General features: G+C 48.2%; 1 protein-coding gene across 5 annotated transcripts in view; it reads right to left on the bottom strand.

The window, feature by feature from the left end:
* The window catches only part of CASK (peripheral plasma membrane protein CASK), an 815,631-nt gene that overhangs the window by 366,760 nt on the left and 423,644 nt on the right, over nt 1-25,227 (bottom strand). The window lies entirely within an intron of this gene.

Here is a 25,227-nt window from a genome sequence, read left to right as displayed (position 1 = left end):
GCAAAGCGGACGCTTAAGCTTCGCCTTCAAGAGTGGAACGCGACAGCATTCCCGTCGACCCGCCAAGGGGTGTAAGACAATGGGCTACGGCGCAGCGACTACGCACCCCGCATTGGACGCGGTGAGCGTCGAGCTACGCAGCGTTCGGCGCGACAACGAAATGTGCGCCTGAGCAAGCGCCGCACGCCTGAGCCGACGCCGACAACACCGGCTTTTCTGCGACACGAGCTCCTTAACGCTGTCGCTTTAAAATAAAGGCTAGTATGCTTCGCATCCTGGGCTTAACCTTAGCTAAGCCACAGCCATTTTTTTGCATTTTCTTTCTCTAGAGCCGTCGGAAGTAGAATCCCGAATGGATGGCTGGGAATGCTCCTAAAATACCCTGCTGCCAGTAAAAGTTCATTTCTCATCGAACTTTGATCGTCTGCACTCTCCATTGGTAGCCTGCCGAGCTCCCAGCATGGGTATCGTTTTAACTACGGGACATCCTTCTGTATATACCTATCTTGTAATTGTATTCATTTTTGTCACGAATAATCTGATTCTGATAAACACGCGCGTTATCAAAACCCATCTACGACAACGTCACGTGTATTTTCGAACAAAAGAGTTGCTTCTGTTGTGCATGGCGCGTGGGCATTTCGAATTATTCTCAGCTGCTAGAGCGACAGCCAGCGCTCTACACAACGCTGAACAGAACAGCGCCTAGAGCTATCAACGAAGCTGTCTGCAATTTCCACACCAAACTGCAACAGAGAGGGGAAAAAAGCCGGTGTGGTATATTTGAGGCAGAGAGGCTAGAATACGGTGCGGTCGTTCTCGAAACACATACCAAGTCGAGAGAGAAATGTTGCGAACCTAGGAACTTCGCGGGTAGGCGCGTGGCGAGGTAAGTCCCGCTGCCTTCGAAGCGAACCAAATAAATCAACCTTCGCGCACACTCACGTTTTCAAGATGGAAAAAGAAGAATGTCAGAGTATGCGAGCTTGGACCGAGGTACAAATCCGAAAAGCCGGTCTCGAAATAAGTAGGAAAGAAATTGTGTGACAAGAAGTACGAGAGTACAGAACCTGTTTCACGTTCTGTTACGGTGTTCCGAAGCTCTCCCGTCAAAAAGGGAGGTGATGGGGGGGGGGGAGGAAAAAAAGAAGAGAAGGCCACGTGCCGCATCTCCTCCAGTTTTGTGCTCGTTCGACCGATGCTCAACGAGGCCCCGAAGAAAGCTCAGTCTGAACGCAATACCTTCTTTCGAGTGCAGCAGACGAGACGAAGAACTGTGCACCGCCAATCGCACGTGGAACCTTGTCGACGTTCAAAAGGTTTTACGTTCATACGTTTCGCTACGAGCAACGACGTTGGCAGGCTGAGAGAAGCTCGCGTTTATAGGGAGCCCGAAGCCCCCAAGCAGCTGTCTGTAGCAGCCGTCCTGGAACAACTCGTTTCCTCGCGAGCATTCAAGCTCGCAGCGTCCTTTCGCAAGCTCGCGCATTTTCCGCGCGAACGGCAATGCCCGACAACCGGGAAGCCGCTCGAAAAAGGCAGCGACCAACTCTCACTCGTTTTTCTTTTCTTTTTTTTTTCATACTCTCATTATTGTTCGCGAGCAGTGTAGCAAACGTAGCCCTGAGCACACCCCGAAGTTTTCACCGCACTCTGCGATCCTATTTCTTGCCCACTGTTGAATAAAATTTATAACTTTTTTTTTTTACAGCGAAGCCGTCTATGGCTACCCTACGAATAGATCATGGCGCCGAACAGGAAACGCCTTTAGGCCATGACAACTTTCTCGCGAATGCTCTGTAGCTCCCACTCTAATGTAGGTATTCAGGAAGAAATCATATTGAAATTGGCGGTTAAGACAACTCTATCGTTAGGCCGAATTGCAGTTACTTGTAATAATTAGTTTGTTCACAGTAGAGTTGTAAACGACACAGAATTCCTGCCTGCTGTCAATACATGGGCATCTCCGGAGAGAATATGGTCACAGAAAGCGGCTGTGACTCTTGTTTTACCTCAACTATTCTCAAATCACCTGTGTGACAATTAGCCGCTAAAACGATTCTATCATTACGCCGAGTTTCATTTACTTGTAGTAATTAGTTTGTCCACAGTGAAGTCGTAAACGTTACAGAATTCCCGTCTGCTGTCAATACATAGGCATCTAGGAGTGAATATGGTTACAGAAAGCGGCTGTAACTCTTGTTTTACCGAAACTATTCTGAAACTAACTGTATGACAATTAGCCGCTAAAACGACTGTACCATCACGCCGGGTTTCATTTACTTTTCATAATTGTGCAGTTCACAGTGAAGTTGCAAATATTGTGGAATTCCCGTCTGCAGTAAAAATTCCCGTCTGCTGTCAGTTATTAAAAAAAAACAGATTACTTAAATACGACTTTAAAACATTGCTACCTATGCCCCCTAAAATATTCTAAGTGTACGAAAGGAATGAAAATGAAAGAGCCCAAATGAGTGGACAAAGCGAGCCTCGGCTCAGACTTCAAACGATCCACCAGACACGCGGGAGCACACCAACAGAGCCGACAAAAGATACGAAAAGCCCCGCCCGCAACAAGCCGCGTAGTTGCTCCTCTTTTGTCGCGGTCTAAACCTCGAACGGCTCCAATCAGTGGGAGATTTGTCGACAAAGGAAACGCATGTGACGTACGCCTTGCTCAGCGAGGAAAGGAGGACGACGGACAAAGCGAATCAGAGCGGCTGGAGAAAGGCCGAGTAATCGATTCCCCTTGGCAGGCGGATTTACTTTGGCGGCTTTAATCCCGGCGCCTGTGCCATTTCGTGCTGCCTTCGCGCCTGGCGTTTCGATCTCCAAGGGCTTGCCCGGGTGTCTGTCAAAAGCGGTAGCTGCGTCCCGCAGCCACGCCAATGCAGCCACTTGGAGTACGAGTAATTAGCGCCACCAAACGTACGTACGTAAGTACGTACACGGCGCGCACGCACGCACTCACGCCATGCGCGCACTAGCGCTCACGTAACGGTTCACAGACACACGCACCGAGGAGGCAGAGTGACAACACCAGCGCACTAAGCCAACACAAAGTTGAACCGTAGAAAGAAACTGTGCTGCAAAAAAAAAAAACTAAAGCTGTTGCCGAAATCTTCGAGCAGCAAAGGAACGACGCGGGTCTGGTCTGCCGACACAAAGGGACGGGCTATGGCTACTTCGAGAGAGCGTAAGTGCCACTGAGCGTGTCGGACGAAGGATCAGCGGGACGCCCGTGACAGCGGAGACAAGTCTGGCCCCCGTCGGCCGCCGTCCGGAGCAACCGTAACGGGGAGGAAACACACACGCACACATATAACAATGCGCAAAGGCATAAGCAAGCAAAATAGACTGAAACAAGATTGTGCGGGTACTCGGTCTCAAGGCGAGGGAAGACTAAACAGAGTAGACTACGGCAAGCGTATGTCTCCAGAGCGGCTAAACACGGGGCGCCACCAGCATTACGTCGCAGGTGTTGTGCCCGTGCTTTCGCGACCGCGCTGCTGGACAGAAATGGCGTCGTAACAACTGGCGGCAGACGTAGCAGCGGCGAAACGGCTTTCGCAACATGGACGTAATCGCTCACGGAACGCGAAAGACGCCGCAGACCGTCACTTGAGCGTATGAGGGGGAGAGAAAAATAACACGAAAGAAGTAAAGTACGGGAAAAAGTAGCCAGAAGAAGGCGCTGTAGTAGTGTTGTTCTCTGCAACTAGCAGTCACTCACGGTGAAGCTGAATCACGCTTTCGTAAGAGTAGGTCAGAGAGAGAGAGAAAAAAAAGAAAATGGTCGACGTTGGGTATTTATCCAGCATGCGGCGGTCCAAGTTTGTTTCTGCGTACGATGCAAAAGCCGTGCAAAGGCGTAAAGCAGAGGCTGTGAACGAGAAGAAGGGGGTAACCCATAAACCGGGAGGGAGGGAGGGGGGTCTGTTAGTCACTACAGTATGAAGCCAGCAGATAATAAAGCCGAGGAAAACGTAGGAGAAATGAGAAGTGGCAAGGTGTAGGGAAATGAAAGTTGGCGGAAAATAAACTTGCCTCCGGCTGTAACAGAGCACACAACCTTCGCATAACGGGTGTGTTGCTCCGCCGATTCAGCTACGCCGACGGCTATTGCCACGTCCAAATTCTCGGGTGCGTAGGTATATGCATAAGATCGGACTATGGGAGAGTTAGCCACCGCCGCTTTTAAACTATGCCTTCAATGAAAACAACTAATAATTTATCCTATGCTATCCTTGGCTTTGGTATCGGTTGGTTTCACATTGTTATAAAGATGACACAGCCTTTGATGGATGTTGAAGAGGTTTGTTTGATACTGCGCCTGGTCATGCTACTCCAGATAATGCGGACGATGACGACAATGATGATGACGGCCACTATTCACCCAGGAGGATTTGCCAAGAATCGGGCAGATTTTAAATATGCGTCCAGGGTAAAAATTTACATACTTATAATCATGACAAATAAGTGAAAGGGAGAATACAGAAGTGCTTTCGTAGTTATCCTGACAGAATACACACACACACACACACACACACACACACACACACACACACACACACACACACACACACACACATATATATATATATATATATATATATATATATATATATATATATATATATATATATATATATATATATATATATATATATATATATATATATATATATCAAAACGGGGCCACATGCGATCACACAGACGTACCAAGAAAGGCAATTTCCGCGCAGCGCGTTTATCGAGTTTTGCCGTTCACGGCCACCGACAATGGGAGCGCAAACCTTAGCAGAGAGGTGACGGAGACAGACCACCCCGACAACCACGGAAACAAGCAGCGAACTCCCCCCACACGAAGGTGCGCCAACTCGCGAACTATACTGTCCCAAACACCCCCTTCGTCGAACTACTTCCTTTTGTCCTCCCGCAACTGCACAGCTTCAGACGCGAACGACTTTCGTTCGTTCGTTATCTCGCTCCTCGGTTATCGCGTCGCTAAATCACCAAACGCGCTCCACGGATACAGTGGTAAACGGCGATTAGCGAGGATCGCGGGAATAAATCCACGATGAGCGATGCATACGAGCGTCTCGGAAGAGATTATCCAACGGGCGAACCCGTTCCGGCTACGCATGCACGAAATGCTCGCGCTCGCATAGCAATTACCGATCGCACGCAAACACCTCGATCGCGGACTGCGATTCAGTATATATCGCAGTATATACCGAGCTCGCGTGCACGTCCGCGGATTCATTTTTTTTTTCTTTCTTAACTCTCACCTGAGCAAAGAGTTGCGCGAGAAAAATAAAAATAAGCTCTCGCAGCAAGGGGGAGGACTCGAGCGGTAATAGCCGTTGCATAATGCGCGTGTGCTGTCCTGCATGCGCAACCCAGCTTCGGCGTGGCGCGAATCAATACTGCTTGGACAACATCGCTCTGTCATGAATAATCACTGAGACATACTATGCAGCGATGTGCGCGGTTTGAGTTCAGAAATCGCGCAGATAGGTCTCGGTGGACGTCTGCACTGACACACGCAGAGATCTGCTTTGAATGGCGCCTGTGTATGGTATATTACGTCAAATGCGGCCAGTGCGAAAATGTGAAGTCCAGTGCTGCGGTAATCAACCCGTTTCCGCTTGAGGAGGAGGAGCTGCAGGAGCAGGAAGCAGGAGCAGACGGAAAGACAGGGAGGTTAGCCAGCGCTCAGACCGGCTGGCTACCCTGTGCTGGGGAAAACGAGCAAGGCGAATAAAAGATAATAGACGAGAGGTGTTACAAAAAAAGAAGAGAAAGAGAGAAAAAGGGGGAAAAGAAAGGAATGGTGGCGATCCACACACGTCCTGTGTAGTAGGCTGTAAAGAATACTGAAGATGTAAAGGGCTTTGTACGCTAAAATTTATGTACAAGAAGTATGTACATTCATAAAAATGTGCTCATAAGAAGCACGGGAGCAAACATGTACATTTTTAATGAAGGCGGCTGGCCATACGACAAGGAGTCCCAACGGACTAACATATTCGTGAATTCACCTCTAGAGCCTCATATGTCCACTCAGGCGGCATTGTAATACTACATTATTGTAATCATACACATTGCATTATTACATTGTATTATTGCACGCCCATCCGTTCCACAATACATTGTGGAACGGATGGGCGTGCAATACTGTGAAAAGACAAAGATGGACCGTTTTCATGCGACGATACTCGGTTCCATACATAGCAGTCAACGCTGTGGAGGCTAGAGGGACTTCCTGCGGTGGCTTCATTAGCACTTGGAATACAGCTCGATGTTTTTTTACCTCAATTGTGCGCAACTGTTTCTTACATAGGCTCAGTGTTGAATGAAACAAGTTTCAATCCCTAGAAACACACACTGTGGTATACGGCCGCTAATGTATTGTTTTAGATCCATTTTCATTTTTGTCGTTCTTTTCGGGTTTTCGTTTGCAACCCGTCGCGAGGAGCCTCGCGTGCATGCTCGCACGACCGAGTTCTGTTGGCGCGCAGCCAACCATGGACGGAACGCGCGGAGTGATAACTTTGCTTGGCCGAACTTCTTTCGTTGTCTCCACTGCGCTGACTGCTACATATCGAACGGAGTACACAGATGACGACGACGACGAATTGTGGAACCCTGCATTTCGTGTCTGCAAATTCCAAGCTACTTTGCAAATTTCAAGCTACGTCCGTTACTACGGCGATGGACATGGAGTTACCTGGAGGGGTGCCGGGTTCTTCCATGTAAACAGGAGCCGCTCCGAGAAAGTGGTCTAGTCGTCCGAGTGACACCGACAGCGAGGACACTGTGATCTACTCAGCGACCAGTGATGAAACCTCGGATGACAGTGACTTCGTGCCCGCAGCAAAGCACAAAGCAAAGAGAAGACTCGTGAGGACATCTCTTCCTACAAGTAAGGCAACTATGATTACGACGCAAAAGCCATCGGACGGCTCAAATTTATCTATGCCTGTTGCTGCTAGCGAGAATCTATGCCGGCTCTACCACCAAGCTACATCTGTTTCGCTCGAGGTCCTTGTCCCGTATCTGATCAAGCATGTAGGAATCAACGCTAGTAAGCACAATCTCGCTATAGACGTCACAAACCGCAGCACGCCGGACGTCTCGAGCAACGTTAAGGTGCTGGATAGCATCAACGTACGCTGCTATAAACAAGACGATCACGACTCTACGGCCGATATTGTGTATGACGGACAATTCCATAAGGGATTCTGACCTGCATATACTCGTCAAGTCGGTGACAGAGGGAATTGCCATACTGCAAGCTTGTCGCCTTGGGATTCGCGGACCGAGGACCTAACCTTTAATGGACACACATCATGACACGTCAATGTCAGTCACTTTCGGCAAGTAGTACGGCGTTTTGTGTCTAAGCCGCTACAGTGCTGGAACTTTCACAGGATAGGGCACGTTACTGCGGTTTGTCCAAATACAGCAGTGTGTTCTCGGTGCTCTAGGTCACACAGCACCCACGCCTGCCATGTGGAAAGTCAGAAGTGGGCCAATTGTCAAGGCTCACACGATGCAGCTTCACAGAATTTTCCACATGTGAAAAATGAGATTAAAGTCTTCGGCCAGTTGGTCAGGGATGGTTCGTTGCACAGGGAGGCTGTCGCTAAGGTGCGACGTCGGCGTTCACGTCGCAGGAGATCGTCTAGGAAATGCGCTGGGATTGCTAAGGATCCACCATGTCCACTGACAGTCCACAAAGTTCCACAGACGACTAGTTATACTAACAACGAGGATCCTAAGTAGAAAGTCTCAAATATCATTGCCTCATGCGAGGAGTGGCCGCTGTTGCCAAGAATAAAGCAGACTGCGGAGCGCGATCACTGAATAATGCTTCACCTTCAAGCAGTAGCCAAAATGACGACAAACAAGTTGTTACCATGATAAGGCCCCTTACGAACACGCTCGGTGTACTAGTGACGGCCAACCATGAACTCTCATGCTTAAATGATGGCAGTCCTAGATTTTTCGGGTAGTGACGTGCAGCAGCTGCCTGGAATTAACATTCAATACAAGATGACTTCTTACCACTATGAAGCGGTTTTCGGACAACGAAACGCATAGTAGTGACCACGTTCCAACATAAGTTAAAATCGAAGGCATACGCAAGTCACACTCTACCACAGCTTTTCAACGCATCGACTGGCTGAAGTACACGTTGCTCATTGAGAAGAATTCTCAAAAGTGTCAGCACTGTCTGCCTGGAAAAACCGAGGAGCTAATTAACGACGCTGCTCATAAAGTCACAAGCGCTTATAAGCCTATTTCTAAATTTTCTGAAATAAAAGCAGAAGTGGAGCGGCTCTGAGCAAATCGCCGTCGCGCGGAACGACGGTACAGAAGCACCAAGTCCGTCTATGACTTAAGGGGGGAGCTACACAAACAGGAGATCCAGCGTCGGATCAATTTGCTGCGGTCTATAAGATGGAAGCCCTTCTGTAACTCCCTTGACCTAGATAAACCCCTGTCACATATAGGGAGAGCGGTGCGCAGTTTTCGAACATCGTCGCGACAACGCCATCCCCTTCAAATGCCAAGGTTGCCGAGAGATCGAAGTAGCGGGACTTCTGTTCAAAGGGTGCTGGTCAACCATCCACGTTCACTGCACTTGTTCCTCGTGACACTCGAACCTCGCTGGATTCTCGTATGGACAATATGTTTTCAATCGAGGAGTCGCAAGCAGCGTTGGAAGTGTGCAGACATTCCTCATCTGCAGCGCCTGGTGAGGTTACATACACGGTTCTTGGCAACTCGGTCAAACTGGCCGTCATGCTCTTCTGAACGTGTATAACAATTAATCGCGTGAATGAGTGGTTCCTGCTGCATGGTAGTCCAGCTGCCTTGTCCCGCTGCTCAGACAAGGCAAATCAAACCTAGACAGAAGGTCTCATCGTCTCATTGCTCTGGCCACTTGTCTACGAAAGGTGATAGATAGGATGGTACTGACACGTTTAGAGAACATTACAAGATATACCCTGACGCTATGGCAGGCTTCCTACGCGGACCCTTTTCTATAGACAACGTCATAGACCTTGTCTCGTTTGTCCAGAGTGAAAAAAGCTGAGGGTGATTGTCAGCGGCGAAGTTCCGGGTCGTTAAAGGAGTTTACGACAACGTAACTCATCGAGCCATCTTTGACATCTTGGGCGATGTCGGCCTAGGTAGCCTTGTTTTTCAATGGATGTCGAGCTGCTTGAAGGACAGGTCATTCTTTGTGCAAAGGGAGGATGGTGCGACATCCCAACATAACCTCGTGCTCATCGACCTTCTTATTTCCCTGCCCCAATCCGTCCATGTGTCGATCTACGCTGACGATACATGCATTTGGGCATCATGAGTGCGCGCCCCCGGGTGCGCGCCAGACCTCAAAAAGAAGGGCCACACTAACATAAAATTATCAACGAGCACGAGGTGTGGAGGTGTTCTCCAAGAAGTTCTCTATTGTCGCTCTCATGCGCGAAGCAATGAAACCATACGTCGTCACAATTAATGGACAGTTAGCCAATCACCTACGAGAAGACGCACCGCTTTCCAGGAGTCATAATGGATCGGAGACCTCCCCAGGAGACCTCATGTCTCCTACCCAAACGAAAAGCTGTCCATGATAACCCACGTCTTCGGATTTGCCGCGGGAAAGTCATGCGGTGCGACTGTGAGAGAGATGCTCCAACTCTGTAAGGCACTTTTCTTGGGTCTCCTACGCTGTAGCTTGCGCGTACTGGGTAATATCAGTAGCACCAACGTCCGTGCCTTCCAGTCCGTGCAAGCCCAAACTTTGAGAATATGTCTTGGCCTTCCAAGGTGTACATCCACGGCAACAACACTAGCCATCACGCATGGCCACCCCATCAATATGAGCGTCCGAGACGACGCTTTAAAGGCGCACACGATGGACTTCGCCCGACTTCCATCACATCATATCGCTTCCCTTCCTGCCGCTAGACATCATTCAACGTTTAGCAGGATCGTCGCCGCCAGCCATGGTAATTTATCGTCGAATTTCACGACTGCAGCACAACCATCTCTACCGCTGTGGTGCCTACACTATCTGCAAGCCCTTCTCGGCATTCGCACCATCCAAAAGAAAACATAGATGTCATATTTCGCCCTACAACAAACTGTGCATTTATTTCTGCACGAAAAACGCAGAAAAGGTCTTTACGTTTCCACTGACGGTTCTATTTCTTTCAAAAGTTTAGCTGGAGCAGTGGTAATTCCTGCGAAATCTATGATCATCCAGTTCAACACGTCTCACATTCCATCATCGACGGCTGCAGAGCTCGCAGCTATCCGTGCTGCTCTAGATTTTATTGGTCATGAATCATCGGAGTCACGGTCCGTCTTTTATGACTCGAAGGCAGCTCTCCAGTGTCTGCTGTCTCCGTTCAACGGCGGACTTAACGAGCAGCTAGTCGCGGAGATCCGACCACTTCACCACCACGCAATCGACAAGGGGCACAACATAATCTACCAGTGGTTACTGGGTAACTGCGGATTATCTGGTAGCGACAGTTCCGAATAAGCTGCTCTATCGGTCCACGACGGTGTCCACTGTATACCAGTACCACTGTTGAAAACAGATGAAGCCACAAGGCTTCGCTCGCAAGCACATGAGCTGACACGGACTCTGTGGAACACGAGTGAATTTACCAACGCACGTCTCCACAGTCTGCATCCCCTTCCACCGGGGATACCACGACCGGAAGCACCAGTTCTGTGTCACCTGTGGTTCGGCGTGGCATTCACGAACGCCTATTCCTTCCACACTGGAATGGCCGCAACCTTGCTTGCGACAACTGCGGCTGCGAGGGGACGATCGAGCATCTCCTCTGTGACTGTCCCCGTGACAGTTTGGCAAGAAAAGTGCTCGCGACCAAGTTAGAACATCTGGACGATCACCCCTTGAAACAGTTCTAGGACACTGGTCCAGAAGGGTGTCGTCCCTCGTGGCTTTAAATGCTCTGCTCAGGTGCTTAGGGACTTGTCAATTATGTGACCGGCTTTGAAAGTTGTAGAGCTGCATCGCGTTATTACGTGCATTTTTTTCTCACTGTAATATTTCTTCTCCTTCTATCACCTTTAGTTCCCTTTACCCCTTCCCCCAGTATCAGGGTAGCCAGCCGGTATATACACGGGCTAACCTCACCGTCTTTCCCTCCCATTTTTTCTCCTCCTTCATACGACTAACCTGACAAACGAACAAAGAAATGCACACAGCCAAAAAATTGACGACAGAAAAAAAAAGACGATAAATAGAGAGAGCAACACAGAGATGCAGAGACCGTCAGAAGAGCGGACCAATTATTTGTGCTGGGGTAACTAAGTACACCTGGGGCCCTATAACGTAAAACTATTCCAATATGTTTCTATTCCAATCTCCTGACGTCAAATTTGCGTAACCACCAACGCAAGCACCGGGCGGTCACCCGCAGGGTTGTCTGAACAGACAAATCAAACGCTCTCCTCGTTCATAGGAGGTCCCTTTTGTTTGCTTGAAAAACGAATAACATTGCCTACACTGAGCGGCATGTCGTACCTAATTGGCTGTCAAGAGGCGAGGAGAACGCTCAAGTGGAGAGGGATTCGATGGGGCCGAGCCACTGCACTGAAAGTCGATAACCGGATGAAGAGGGTGGTGCCGGCGTCTACGATTGGTCGGCTTTCCCTTACTTAGCTTTGCGGTGGCTGGTCGAAAATCACGGCGGCATGCAACGCAAGCTCAAGAATGACGCTAAAACGGACCCTCAGCAAAGAAGAGTTGGCAGAATGAGGAGGTAAATATGCTGAAATGCTCGAAAACGTTACATGGCCACGCAATAAGTTTTATTATACGCAAATACACCCATTCTCTCCGGCAGGTGCGAGTAGCCAGCGTCTGAGCGATCGGCGGCAGCCATCTTTTATTCCTTTCGGAACGGGGCAGCCTGGGCCGGTATTTTGTAGCGATGCCTTTTCCGATTCTATGCTTTTTCAGGCTTTTCGCGCTTGGCCACTGGTCAGAGCGACGGTCTGCCCACATTATCAACGCGATCAGGCGGCCGTGTGTGGTGGATGATAAGAATAGCATAGAATAAGGCATAAGGCATCGCTACAAAATAGCGGCCCTGGGGCTATTCCGAAGAAAATTCAGTTTTGTTCGGCATATTAATGCATCTTTATCACATACACGTCACATTGACGCGGTGAGTTCTTGCGGTTTTGTGACGTCGCGTGACAGGCAGGTGAAGTGGGTGCAGCCCGAAAATTTTTACCAATAGCCGAGGGCTAATGGCGAAAAGGGGTCGAATCAGAAATAACTGTTCTTCTTTTTTCTGTCAAATCATGCATAATCAGTGTGTACACATCATATCAGGTGGGGAGGTATCGTGGTTTTCGTGGCGTCGCATGACACACAGGTGAAGTGGGGGTGGTCGAAAAAAGTTTTTGACCAATCGTGGAGGGCTGATAGCAGAATTGGAATAGAAAAGTTTGGAATTGTTTTACGTTATAGCGCCCCTGTACACAAGCCCAGTCGACTAACTAAATCATTTAGAAGTTTAGGTGCTGGCACCCGAAAGTGCGAACGCGAGTCAACGGTTTAGAGAAAACTCAAAGTCTTCGTCGCCTTCCATAAGCAATGTTGACAAAAAAAAGGAAAATACAAAACATATTAGTCGGCGCCACTATACTATAACAGCTGCGCTGTACACATGGCTGCGGCGGCGTGCAAATTGGTCCAACGCACGAAACAGGCGCTTCTGCTCTTGGCTCAGCTGTTATCGCCCACGCTTGCTATGCTCGCAAAGACAGACGCGGGAAAAGAAATGTTCGCGGAAAACTTTGCCGCCGGGGTTGTTGCACAGAAAGTTTGCGAAGAGCATGGGGCGGTCGAAATTAATTTCCTTGCCGGGTGATCATTCCTACCGGCTGCTACGGGCACAATAAAGCACGTCATCGTGCAAGCGTCTCTTAACTCCCCGCAAGAAGAAAACGAAGCTAGCAAGCTCAGAGTTCGAGCGGATCGAACGCAGTGTAAGAGGGCGATAGAAAAATAAATGACAAAAACGAGCGCTTAGCAAGCTTAAGTGCCATAGGACGAGATCTTGCCATAGGCAAGGGAAGGTACGTAAGTAGCTTCATCTTCTTGCCAAACGGTAGTTCATAACAATAGCATGCCGATTGGACGTTAATTTCGACACTTTGCGTGACAAGAAACGCAAAATGCGGCGGTGAATAAAAAGCAAAGGGCGCACGGCATCGGGAACTCGCACGCCGGCTGCACATGCATATTTTTACGCATGACTAGGCCGGAAGCTGGCCACCTGTTACGCTGGTGCTAAACATCACACTATATATCATATCCAGACAGAACGTTCTTTATTTTTTTTTCTAAACGAGGCTCTTTCTCTACGAAACAGCAAGGTTGCGAGAACTTCGTGAAAAATGACCTTCCGCGCGAGAAGACGTGCCTTCCACTAATTTAATGCACCAAAGTTTGGAATAATGGCACGACGCAGTATATTACTCAGCACCGTCTCTGTGCATGATATCATTCGCGGTTTCTTATAAAGCGTTAGCGTTAGCGAGCGCGGGTCCACGAGAAATCGCGCTTTGTTTGAATCGCTGTACAAGTATGTTGCTCATCCGTTATCCTTTGTCGGCACAAAACACACGCGGTATTAGAACAAGCCGATTCAAACAAGTTTACCGCGGTAACGAAGACGATGACGCAGGGACCGCGAGAAACATTTAGACTGCGCCGGCTGGCGGGATTCATTACGAAAGGTGGCGTGAACAAAGTAGCATAATCATCGTTTACTTTAAAAAAAGGCTAATGTCGCAAATTTTTATTAAATACGTTGTCACAGGAATACGGCATCGGCTTCTCCTTTTTGATATGAACAAACAGTGCAGTGTACACTAACACACATATGTTGTTTGCGTAGAACAACAACGTTGTTGTTGTTAATAATAGCTCCACAATATTAAAACACAACTAACTCGCCCACTCACTCACCTAATCACTCATTCTCACTCACTCACTCATTCTCACTCACTCACTCATTCTCACTCACTCACTCACTCACTCACTCACTCACTCACTCACTCACTCACTCACTCACTCACTCACTCACTCACTCACTCACTCACTCACTCACTCACTCACTCACTCACTCACTCACTCACTCACTCACTCACTCACCCACTCACTCACTCACTCACTCACTCACTCACTCACTCACTCACTCACTCACTCACTCACTCACTCACTCACTCACTCACTCACTCACTCACTCACTCACTCACTCACTCACTCACTCACTCACTCACTCACTCACTCGCTCACTCACTCACTCACTCACTTAGTCGATCGCTCGCTCGAGCTCTGTGCAGATGGATAAAACGAAAATCCCCGCTTCACTTGATATTCTGTCGGCCACCAGGGATGTAATTTCTTTCAACCCTTTAACCGCTTCAGCTGTCTATGCCCAGTAACATGGTTGCTTTAGTAATTCTTGATCTCGCTGCCAGGCGTTAATACTGGCAGAATTCCCAACTCTTATCTTGGTTTATATTTACCGAAGAAAACAGCGCAAACCGCTCGATGAGAAAAGTGCCTTTCTAACGCAAACGACACCTCTTACAAGACAGCTTTGCCGAGAGAAGTTTGACAGCGAAGTCGTTCAATAACTCGGAGGCCGAAGACGGCCTGAACAGCTCAGCGTCAGCGGAGGATTGCCGTCTTACTGCGTCCCCTTATTACATCGCAGCAGGGATTGGCAGGCCCAGTTCAATACCGGATGCCGAGGAGAAAGAAACAAAAACGATACAGCCACTCGTATATATCGTTCTTTATTCAATTCTTTCTTTTTCTTCTTTTCTATCTTTATTGTTTTGTTGCGATACTAGTGCACTGAAGGCTGCGCGTTTGTTTATTTTGGAAGCTAGACTATGAGAGCCACTGCCTTGTTTTTTCGCATGAGGCTTTTTTTATCGATCCACTCGACCCGAGAGCAAAGAAATTGTTGCTATCTAGACGTTACCCAGCTGCCTAGATAAATGGTAGAGCGGTTGTTTCCCAAAGCTGGATGCGGATGAGTTCTGCAGGGAGGAAAAGAATACATAACAGCGGCCGGGTGAAAGTTACGTAACACAAGGAGCTATTTATGATCATCGTCGTGTTCACTACAGCTTGGCGAGGTTGCTGCGTCAAGCGAAAATGGTGGGACTCCTGAATCACGCGAAATCGCGATATAAGCCCGTGCGGTTCGTGTCAATCGCAGTTGGTCGCGTCAATCTTGCGAAAGACGCGAAAGAAAGCAAAACGCGGTGTGAGCCGGATGCTTACACGAACGTGGGAAAAGTGGGCTACGAGACTCTGCAACTTCAGCTGCTTGTCAAATGGCTATCAGAAATACATTCTGGGGTTTAACGTTAAAGATAACGTAATTTATGGCGATAGCGAATGATGTATCATGTTCACTGCCATTGTAATAGCCAGCCATCATGTAATGCCCTCGGGCCATTGATATACGAATAAAATAAAGTAGGTCAATAGAATGACACCGTGGGTCACGGGGACGCCATAGCCGGGTGGGGGGCGGGGGGCTACAGATTATTTTGACCACTTGTATAGTTTTTTAACGTGAATCGAAAGTGCGGTCCACCAGCGTTCTTGCACTCGACTCCGAGAGCTCGTGCCACAGTCACTGCTCCACCGCGGCGCAGTAGTGTTTACCAGAGAAACACGCATCCACGGAAACTGAACTGAACACGTCGATTTCGCGGTAAAAAAAAAAAAAAGCTCGAATAAGCAGTAAAAGTAGGAATGAGAGTGCACGAAAATATTTTGGTGCAGCCGAACTATAGGTTTATTGGGCCCCGACGAGACGCGGGCAATAAGTTTGAACTGCGTGATGTAAAAAGTCGTGAAACGCGTTAGCGGCTGTCGGTGCCCGCACAACGTTTCAAAGTGACAATGCGGTTTGTCGAGCGTGGAGAATGCGGGCATCAGACGGGCTCCGTTGTTTGTTAGTCACAACTATGCATATAAAATAGGCAGCGAAGCGAGCTATAGCATGGGGGAAATAATTTGTTAAGGTTATATGAAATGTACAAATATTAACAAAGAGATACATGAACGTGGACGAAAAGATAAGTTGCCGCAGGTGAGAAGCGAAGCCACATCTTCCGCGTTATGCGTGCGGTGCTTTGCGTGCGGTGCAGTTGAAGTTATCACAATTAATTTCTTCTACGGTCTTTCTGGCTTCGCCTGTTTCTTCGTATCTGTTTCTTTGAGCGTTTCGCAAGGTGCCTCGGTAACACAGTGAAACGAGTCATTCAGGCGGAGGTGCTTAGGCCTCCAGATTACAGCTACCTACAGCTAAGCCACCTCTTCTACCATCCCACCCACGCGGCCAGTCGGTAAGTCGCGAACCACGTTCCAAAACAAAACGGTTATTTTAGCGTCTTAACACACAGTTATTTTCAAGAAGTTAACGGGTTTGTACATCTTATCTGACCCACCGAGCCGACGCCGAGGAATCTGAACCCGAGCGCATGCACCCTCTAGTCTCTTACCAAGACATCACACAACACTACACGCTAACCCGCAGAACATATGCACCCCCAGACAAGTCACTACCTAGAGAGCAGGAGCGATTCCTCCGAGCTCTACAGGTTAATACATTCCCCCGCCCAACCAGAAATCACCTCATAGACCCTACAAAATTGTCTCCGCAATGCCGCTTCTGTGCAGATCCCGGGTCCCTCAGGCACATAGTAGGGGGTTGCAGAGCGGCACCATTAAATCCTCCGAACCCTTACCCCACTAACGAGCTTTGGGAGAGAGCCTTGGCCAGCTCCGACCTTGAGGATCAGCAACGGCTGATTGCGAGGGCCCAGGACGCGGCCCGAGCTCAAGGCATTTTGGAATGAGGACGCCTCTCCAAAGCTGCATTTACCTCATAAAAATGTTTATTCTCTCTCTCTCTCTTCTGAAGTAGACAATGTGCCTCGCACGCTCAGTGAAAATGCTTCGCACAAATTGAGGCTGAATGAGCGTTTATTTCTCATAGCATTGAACGCTATAAAAAAGAATCAACGAAAGAAAGAAAGAAAGAAAAGGCAGGAAAGTTAACCAGATGCCAGTTTCCTATTGCTATCCTGCAATGAGATGGGGAAATATGTGTAGGAAGGAGGACAAGGGGAGAGGAATGGTTCCACGCTAGCTCCACGCTATGCCCATGAGATCTTCCGGTTTTGCTACTCGGTACTGTAGAAGGAGAAAGAGCGAAAGATAAAAGGTAAAATACGAGACAGAGAGAGAGAGAGAGAGAGTACGCAGTCGGGACGAGCACTACACAGTCGCGAAGGAGAAAAACGAAATCACGCTGAAGTGTTGCAGTCGTTTGCAGGAGCCACTTGTTCGAAACAAGCACGCCATCTTCCGTTTTGAGCCGCTTTTGTGATGCCCATGTGGCGTACATAAGGTAATTGCAGCTTCTGGAGCGTTCCTCTGCACGAAGGATGCCAGCGCTGCACTTTGCGTGTCGAGTGCACGCATAGCACTTTCAGCCGACGAAGAGTGCTGACTGCTCAAAAGCACACGGATAACATCCATTAATTAGTGTACGGAATCTGCCGATACGCAAAGCTAGAACTCTCTATTGATAGCGTAGGTCACGGATCCATTCATCCTACTGCGACGGCAGCATACCGGTGGGAACGTCGGCCAAGAACAATGGTCCACTAAGATTTCACTGAAAGTTAAGATCTCCACGCTGCGAAGGCAAATCTGAGGCGTCCTGTCTCACGGCGTCTCTAATGGTTCATTTGTAGCTTTAAGAAGTGAAACAGTGCCGCACAATCATTCCACGCGGCCTATGTACGAAAACGCTGAATCTTTAATTGTGATGCTAACTCTCCAAAACGCCTTTAGAGAATTGTAGATAGCGAATGGCTCAAGCCGATTCAGTCTGATCGACCGTCGCATGTATTCGCAATGCGAGACTACAGCGTGCCGTGCTTAAACCTTGCACTCCCGGATCGCTGACTCCAAAATCGATTCTTCCCAATCATGCTCGAGACGCACAGCACAGCACTGACTTTGTCTTTGGCCTTTGTCTAACGACGACCGAGCGTTTGGCTGTTGTGCATCAGCATAAGGAGAATCGGAGGAACTGAGACGTTGAATTAAGTTAGGCGAGATTTATCAAGACCTCAACAGCGATAGTCTCATCAATAATTTTGTTGTTTCATCCGGACAATACTCATAAAGCCGGCGAACCTCGAAGCAGAGAAATCTGCGCATCAAACTGTACGACAAATACCGACAAGGAAGCCTGGCGGATAAGCGCACAAGAAGAGTAGTTCTGCTGCCCTTTTTCCGCTCTCAGTGTCACTAATTCCATGCATCGCTACGACTACAGAAATATCCCTCTAAAGTGAGACGCTACCGCAATCTTTACGCCGCGAAATGACCGTACAACCTAACGTCTACAGCGTTTTTAATGAGACCACGCAAAAGTTTAAGGAAACAGCTCTTTCGAAACACTCCTGAGAGAAAAGATAATGTATCGGTTCAAGCAACCACATATTCGTTGCTGGTTAGCGGCGCACAGTGGGCAAACGCGTTCTTTCCTGCTTATCGTACGCATTGTAGCTACGTCTTGCTGAATGAACACTGCACGGAACTTGCGCTAGATTGTGTACGGGACAGCGGCAGAGGCAGGAAACGGATATTGGAGTCCGTCGGCCCAGCTCCGGCAAACGCGGCTTTCTGCCTTTTCAGGCTTAACGAACCGCGGAGCTCCGCTTTTTGTGGGAAGAGAAAGAGAGAGAGTCAAACCTAGCGTACGAGGCAGCTGCTAGGCGTGTGTGCCGCTCGCATGACGTACGGCCCTCAGAGGGCCCCGGCGGCGGAGGCGGTGGTGGCGGCGCGCCGCGAATTGGGACGCGGAATAGTAGCCCGAAAACGGCACCGAGAAAGTTTCATATCTGTGCCGAGCATATTTGTTAAAGCCCGCGTATTTTATTTTCTTTCGCTACTCGATGGCTGTTCCTTATTTCGCTGTACTTCTTTTTTCTCTGTCCTCTCTTCCGGCGCAGAACCACACATTTGTCTTTGTACACGAGCCCGTTCATGTCTGAGCCGGCGTCGTAAACATAAAGTCCAGCTCAGCGATTTTGTTGGTGTATGAGTTGATAAGGCCTAAACCGCACAGCAAGCCCCGACGCTGGGGAGTCTGGAGAAGCTGCTGGGAGTGTGGGGAGAAGGAGAGGGGGGGGGATGGAGAAAGCAGCTGCTGGGGGCTTCCTGCTCCACCTGGGATTCATTTTCTTACATTCCTTTATAAAGGAACACTTCCCAGTTATCTTTCCTTTTTTTTTCTTTAAATTCCGTTTGTGAATGTTTCTATCTGATGTTCCGCCCGGGAGTCGAGGTTCTTGCATAGAGACAATTTGCTATAGTTTTAGTTTGCCTTGACTGTAATATTTAGATATGCCTATTTTCGTCCTTCTTCGCTGTTCTTTCTTTTTCTATCTCTTTCTAGTCCTTAACCTGTTCGCCAAAGCTTGGAACTTTCTATCTTACTTGCTTTTCTCTCGAATCGAAGAAGAGCAGAAAAGTAGGGCTTTGCAAAAGGCACGATAACAGTTCCTGTGATTTCTCTTGCTCGTTTGCCGATATTTCTTTCTTGCGCTGCAGAACCCTACTTTAGCCATGTCGTATAATTTCGTCGTAAGTTTTGTCTGGATACACAAGGTATTCGCCCTCATTGGGGCATAAGCTTTTTTTTATTTTTCTGTCATTCCTCGCTTTTTCTCGATATCAAACAGGAATGAAGAAGCGGATATGCACAGGAATAAAAAGTCCCAGCATGCATTATCCAAACTAGCTTCGGAGGTGTTTGACATTCTTCGCCTACGAGAGGACTATAGATACGCCGGGTGATTGAAATACTCTAGAAGTTTCATCGTAATCTATGACCTCTCTGTCGTCCGGTCGGCTTAAAACCACACGCGAATGCTGTTTTTCATCATGGAAAGAAGGTTAGAAAAGAAGGATCTGTACTACGGTCTTGTCGCGATCATACAAGTTGCACGAGGCATGGTTCATGATGCCGATGCGAAAACAGTACGCGTTTGTAAGAGCACCGACGCAAAGCCACGAGCGACAAAGTTGCGTCGCATCGAGATGGACAAGGCGCTATAGTCAAAGTCACAGAAAGAAAATATACTGGGGGCGTGTATACTCAGCCGGCCATCTGTATGGAAAGCAGCCAGAGCCCTGCTGCACATTTTAAAGTCGATTGGACTTGGCGACCGTCTTTGAAAGCACGCTGAAAGTTGCTGCATGAGCTCGCGCATCATTTATTTCCCATTTTCATTGACAGTCCCTTTTCTTTCTTTTCGCTGCCCACTGTCCCAGTGTAGGGTAGCAAACTATAGGTGCAACCTAGTTAACTTCCCTGCTTTGCCTTCTCCTTCGCTCTGTTTCTCTACATCGTAATCCAGCGCCCTAACGCTGCCAACAGCAGGAGTGTCAAATACGACGAGTTGCATGCAATCGAATCATTAAAAATACCGGCGCCCTTCTAAATGCTAATTAAGACGGCGATCATTGCAAAGACTTCTCGTGGAATTGCGTTTTTTTTTCATTTCGATAATATAAGGATACAGCGCCGATTCCAAGACCATAAAAGACCGCCTGTGATGTTCACCGCTGGGTCTTGGTTTCTTTGATGCGCGTTCACTTTATGTGCTGAGTCACTGCATTCTTCACTCACGTTCCACGCGTGGCACACTGCTAAAGCTGAAGAACCAGCGCTTGTTCCAATGGCGCTACCGCTGTTCCGAATCCATTGGCTTTATATCCGCAAACGTTCAAGACATTAGTATACGGGACATATAAGCTGACTATCTGCGAGAATCGGACGTCGTAACACTTATACGAACCGAGCATCCCCAATTGTCTATGAGTGCTGCTCGATTCCTTCATGTGAGAAGTAATGCTGGTGGTTCCGAGGGGCCTTCATACATCGAGGCCATGCGCTTCGTTGCTCACTTCTTCCAGCTCAGCTATTTTCTGCGGCGGCTTACCGAGCGCCCGCAGCATATCTTTATTATCCGTAGTACACGCTCAGCATAATTTTCCTAGGACACGAACGTGCTTGAATGACCGGTTTCGATAAAGCATGTTATGTGATGAATCTCATTGCATACGTATACAGTATACGGAGCTTGTTGTAGAGGGCCCAAAAAGAAAAGAAAGAAAATGAAAGAAATAAAAGAAAACAAACCAAACCTACAAACTGAAATGAATGAAGATTGCAAGGAGCCCTATCTGTAAATGTCGATACAAAGAAGACGGCAGTCACGGAAGCATTTAGGAACTTTGAGTATGCAACATTCCTGACGGTGAGTTAGATGTGGATTGTTGAGACCATGTTTCGTTCACGCCAGACTGCCATAGCACTGAATGAGGATAAAAAATAAAGAAACCTACTCCTGTTCTTTGAGAAAACACAGTCTCGGTCCTCTCCGAGTTGTCTGCGTCGAGTTACATGGTTTTCAAATACTTGTGACCCCAAACCGGGCTATCACAGGATACCCACAGAGTACTCCGGATCTCGGATCCAATTGAGGATGGGTGGCCGCATCACTGAGGATTTTTGAGAGACCTGTGCCCAATTCTAGTAGGTTAGAGGTCGATGCCCCGCCAGTGTTGTCGCTAGCATCGTCCATAGTTGTTTCAAAATGAAGCACCCCTTTAATATGTCTTGCCCAGTTTGTGATGTTGCGCACTGTTTGCAGAAATGCTTTTTTTTTATATCACCAACGTAAAAGGGTTTGAGCGATGGAGTAAGAGTCTTTATTTTTGGAGGAAGCGTGCGATGGTTTCTCAAAGGCGTCATCCATTTATGTTATTTAGTGACTTCTATAAGCGCGTCAGCAGATTGGCACTACGCACTCTACCCCGTACTGAGGACCACTACGTACCAATACCACTTTCTAGAACTGACGCAGCCCGGAAGCTCCGCCTGCTTGCTCACCAGTGGACTACGTCGCGATGGAATGAGCCACATTTGAGGAATTGTCGACTATACTCCCGTGATCCCACAGTAAGTCTCGGAGCGCCATCACAGCTTCACCGTGGAGACGCCACGCCTTTGTATCGACTGTGGTTGGCCGTTGCTACCAAAGCCTATGCGTTCCGCACAGGGATAGGCGACACCGCAACGTGTGACCACTGTGGCCGTGAATAATCGATTGGTCATATTTTGCGCGTCTGCCGGAAGAAGAGTCCACAGAGGAAATCCCTTCGCCAAGAGCTCAACCAGCTGGACGACCGACCAGTATCGGAAGGAGGAATTCTACACCATCGACAGGACCTAACGTCACAGAAGAAGGTCGCGCAAGTTCTACTGAACTTCTTGCGATCTACCAGCTTTGTGACCGTCTCTGACTGGAACACCCTTTGTGTGTGTGTCTATGTCTGTGCCTTTTCTATCTTTCTTTAAACCCTTTCCTCTCTCTCCACTTTCTAACCCTTATCTCCCAGCCCCAGCGTAAGGTAGTAAACCGGAGACTAATATCTAAACCTCCCTGCCTTTCCTCTTCATCTCTCTCTCTATCCCTTTCTCCTTGTGCCGTCAAGCTTTTACAGTAGCCATAGCGACTTTCCGCAGTTCGATACCTACAGGGGATTCATCGGAGATTGGTCGTGCCGCCTAAAATTTTCCCAGAAAAAAGATTAAAGAAAATAAGAAAAGCAAACGCCACTACAGTACTCAACCTTTACTGTCGCCATTTATCAGAGTTTCCCAAGTTGGTGAAAACATTTACCTCCTATAACCCGCCAACTTCACGCACAAGACGAACTGCTCTCGTTTATCCAAGAAGAATGGCGGCTGAAACCAGGTTAAGAAAACAAAATTCAATGAAGTATTCAAGAAAGACGTAATATCTTCCGCTCTTGCGTCAACGCACATTTATTTCTCTCTTCTTTTCTTTCAAGTCAATGTAGACCATAAAAAAGGGCAAGCCTTTCTTTTTTCATTAAACTACAAGTTCCACGCTAAATAAATATCCCGAAGCTGACAACGCGCCCATGCCCCAACTGGGCGTAGGCGTTCCCATATTCAAGAGAATTCCTGACACTGGCAGGGCAGAGAATACATCAGGAAAGCAAACTATAAAAGCAGTGCAAGGAGGGAGTTTAATCCGAGGGGCAATGCAAACTTTTGAAATACAACGAGGCCGAAAAAAACTAAAGAAAGATCTACAAGCACTACGAGGCCCACAATTCACGCGGTGGCGGTAAAAGTGTATACGCCCACCATAAAACGCCTCGTACGCCAAACAGAGGCCCTGCTTTACCTCGTCAGAATGAAGAGCTTGATCGCCCCCCCTCCCCCTCTTTTCTTCTTCTTTCCCGCAAGCAGTGGCTTCGTTGCGGAAGAGGGCACGCGCACAGGAGACGGATCGTGATGGAATAGGCGGCACAGGGCGGTGATATATTGCCGGCAGCCGACGACGCAAGGTGGGGGGTCTTAAGACCCATCATTCCCGCCGCAGTATGTACGGAGATCATCGCTCAGCTTGCTTATGCTTCTCTCTTCCACTGGCGTGATGATAATGACCGCCGCGACGTCTCGGAACAAGACCCCATATATATATATATATATATATATATATATATATATATATATATATATATATATATATATATATATAGAGAGAGAGAGAGAGAGAGAGAGAGAGGGGGAGGGAGGGAGGGAATAAGGTGTATGGAGAATGGCGACGGTCGTCAGGGAGGGCCCAAGTCCCAGCGCACAAGGCACCGAACGGTAGGCGCTGGCTAGCCAATAATGAGTGTGCTTACGGCCGCAGGCTGACATTTTTATTATCCGCAGTTTGGGTCGCGCGCGTGGAAATGTGAATACATTCAGCGAAAAGTACAGCAAGCGCTTTCGGCCGGTGCCTGCACATTCAGTGAGGGCATTCGCTGGATAAGCTTACGTGTCTGTTCAAGCAAAAGGAGCTCTGTGAAGCACGGTGCTGCGCAAACCCGCGTATATAGTTAAACGTGCTATAAGCGAGGTGTACAGTTCAGCGGCGTAGCCAGGTGGTTGCTGACCGAGCTGCAGCTACCCCTCCCCTCCCCCAGAATTTTTACGGCTGGCGACCGGCTCCCTTTTATGCCTGGCAAGTCGCCTACACTCTAAAAAAAGTTTACACCCTTTGGGTTGTATTTTATCCCTAAATGATAATCGTCATCTGTCTTGCCCGCATTTCCTTTCTTTAACGCTTCGAGCCCGGTACTTCCTAGTCACGAACGGCTCGCGCGTTATCAACTTGACACACGTGTGGTAGATGTGGTGAGAGGCTGACCGTCTCCACGTCCTCGTGGAGTGTCGGGAAGCCGAAGCTGAGAGAAAGAGACATTTTCCCCTTGTATATCGTCAGCATACTCCTCTCCATCCAGCAATGTTTCTTGGTGAAGAAATGTTCTTTGACACCAAATCAGTTCTAAATTTCTTGAGCGATCTCAACTTGCAAGTTTTTAGCCCCAGATATTCATAGCACATCTTTCTAGAGGATGCCGCTGTGATGGTAGTCTAGCATAGAACATGCCTACAGGCCCTTGCATCCCAAGGACTCTGCAAGGCAGTAGTGCTTATTGGAAAAAGTATATCTGTGAGATATATCACTAAATCATCATTACTTCACAATGTGTATTTCATGTCCATTGTACAGCCCATTAACCATCGGCATAATTTTATCTTGTATAGGTTTTATGCATTTTAGACCGACTCTTTTCAGGCCCCTTTACAGCCACCGTAACACCTGCCCTTCGTTATTCATACGTCTATTGCGAACGCATTACCAGCGGCCTGGCGCTCTTTGGCCACATTTGGACCTTGCACCACAAAACACCACATTCATCTTGACACAGCATTCTCGACAGGGAAGTAGCGAGCGCCGAGTTTTCAAGAGAGGAAACGCAAGCAAGCCAGATGAGAATTATTGCTTGGGGACAAAATGAGCCCGAAAGGATTTAACGTTTTTTTAGAGTATGAACAAAGGCGCATATTCTTTAAACGTCCGTCCCAGACAAGTACAGGATGGTATACGCCTTCAAGCAGACCAAGGACCTGCTGAAAGTAATAGCTATATTAATATGCACCAAGCATG

The sequence above is a fragment of the Dermacentor albipictus genome, chromosome 1, assembly GCF_038994185.2.
Source record: "Dermacentor albipictus isolate Rhodes 1998 colony chromosome 1, USDA_Dalb.pri_finalv2, whole genome shotgun sequence".
NCBI lineage: Eukaryota > Metazoa > Arthropoda > Arachnida > Ixodida > Ixodidae > Dermacentor > Dermacentor albipictus.
This window is presented reverse-complemented; position numbering and strand designations above follow the sequence as displayed.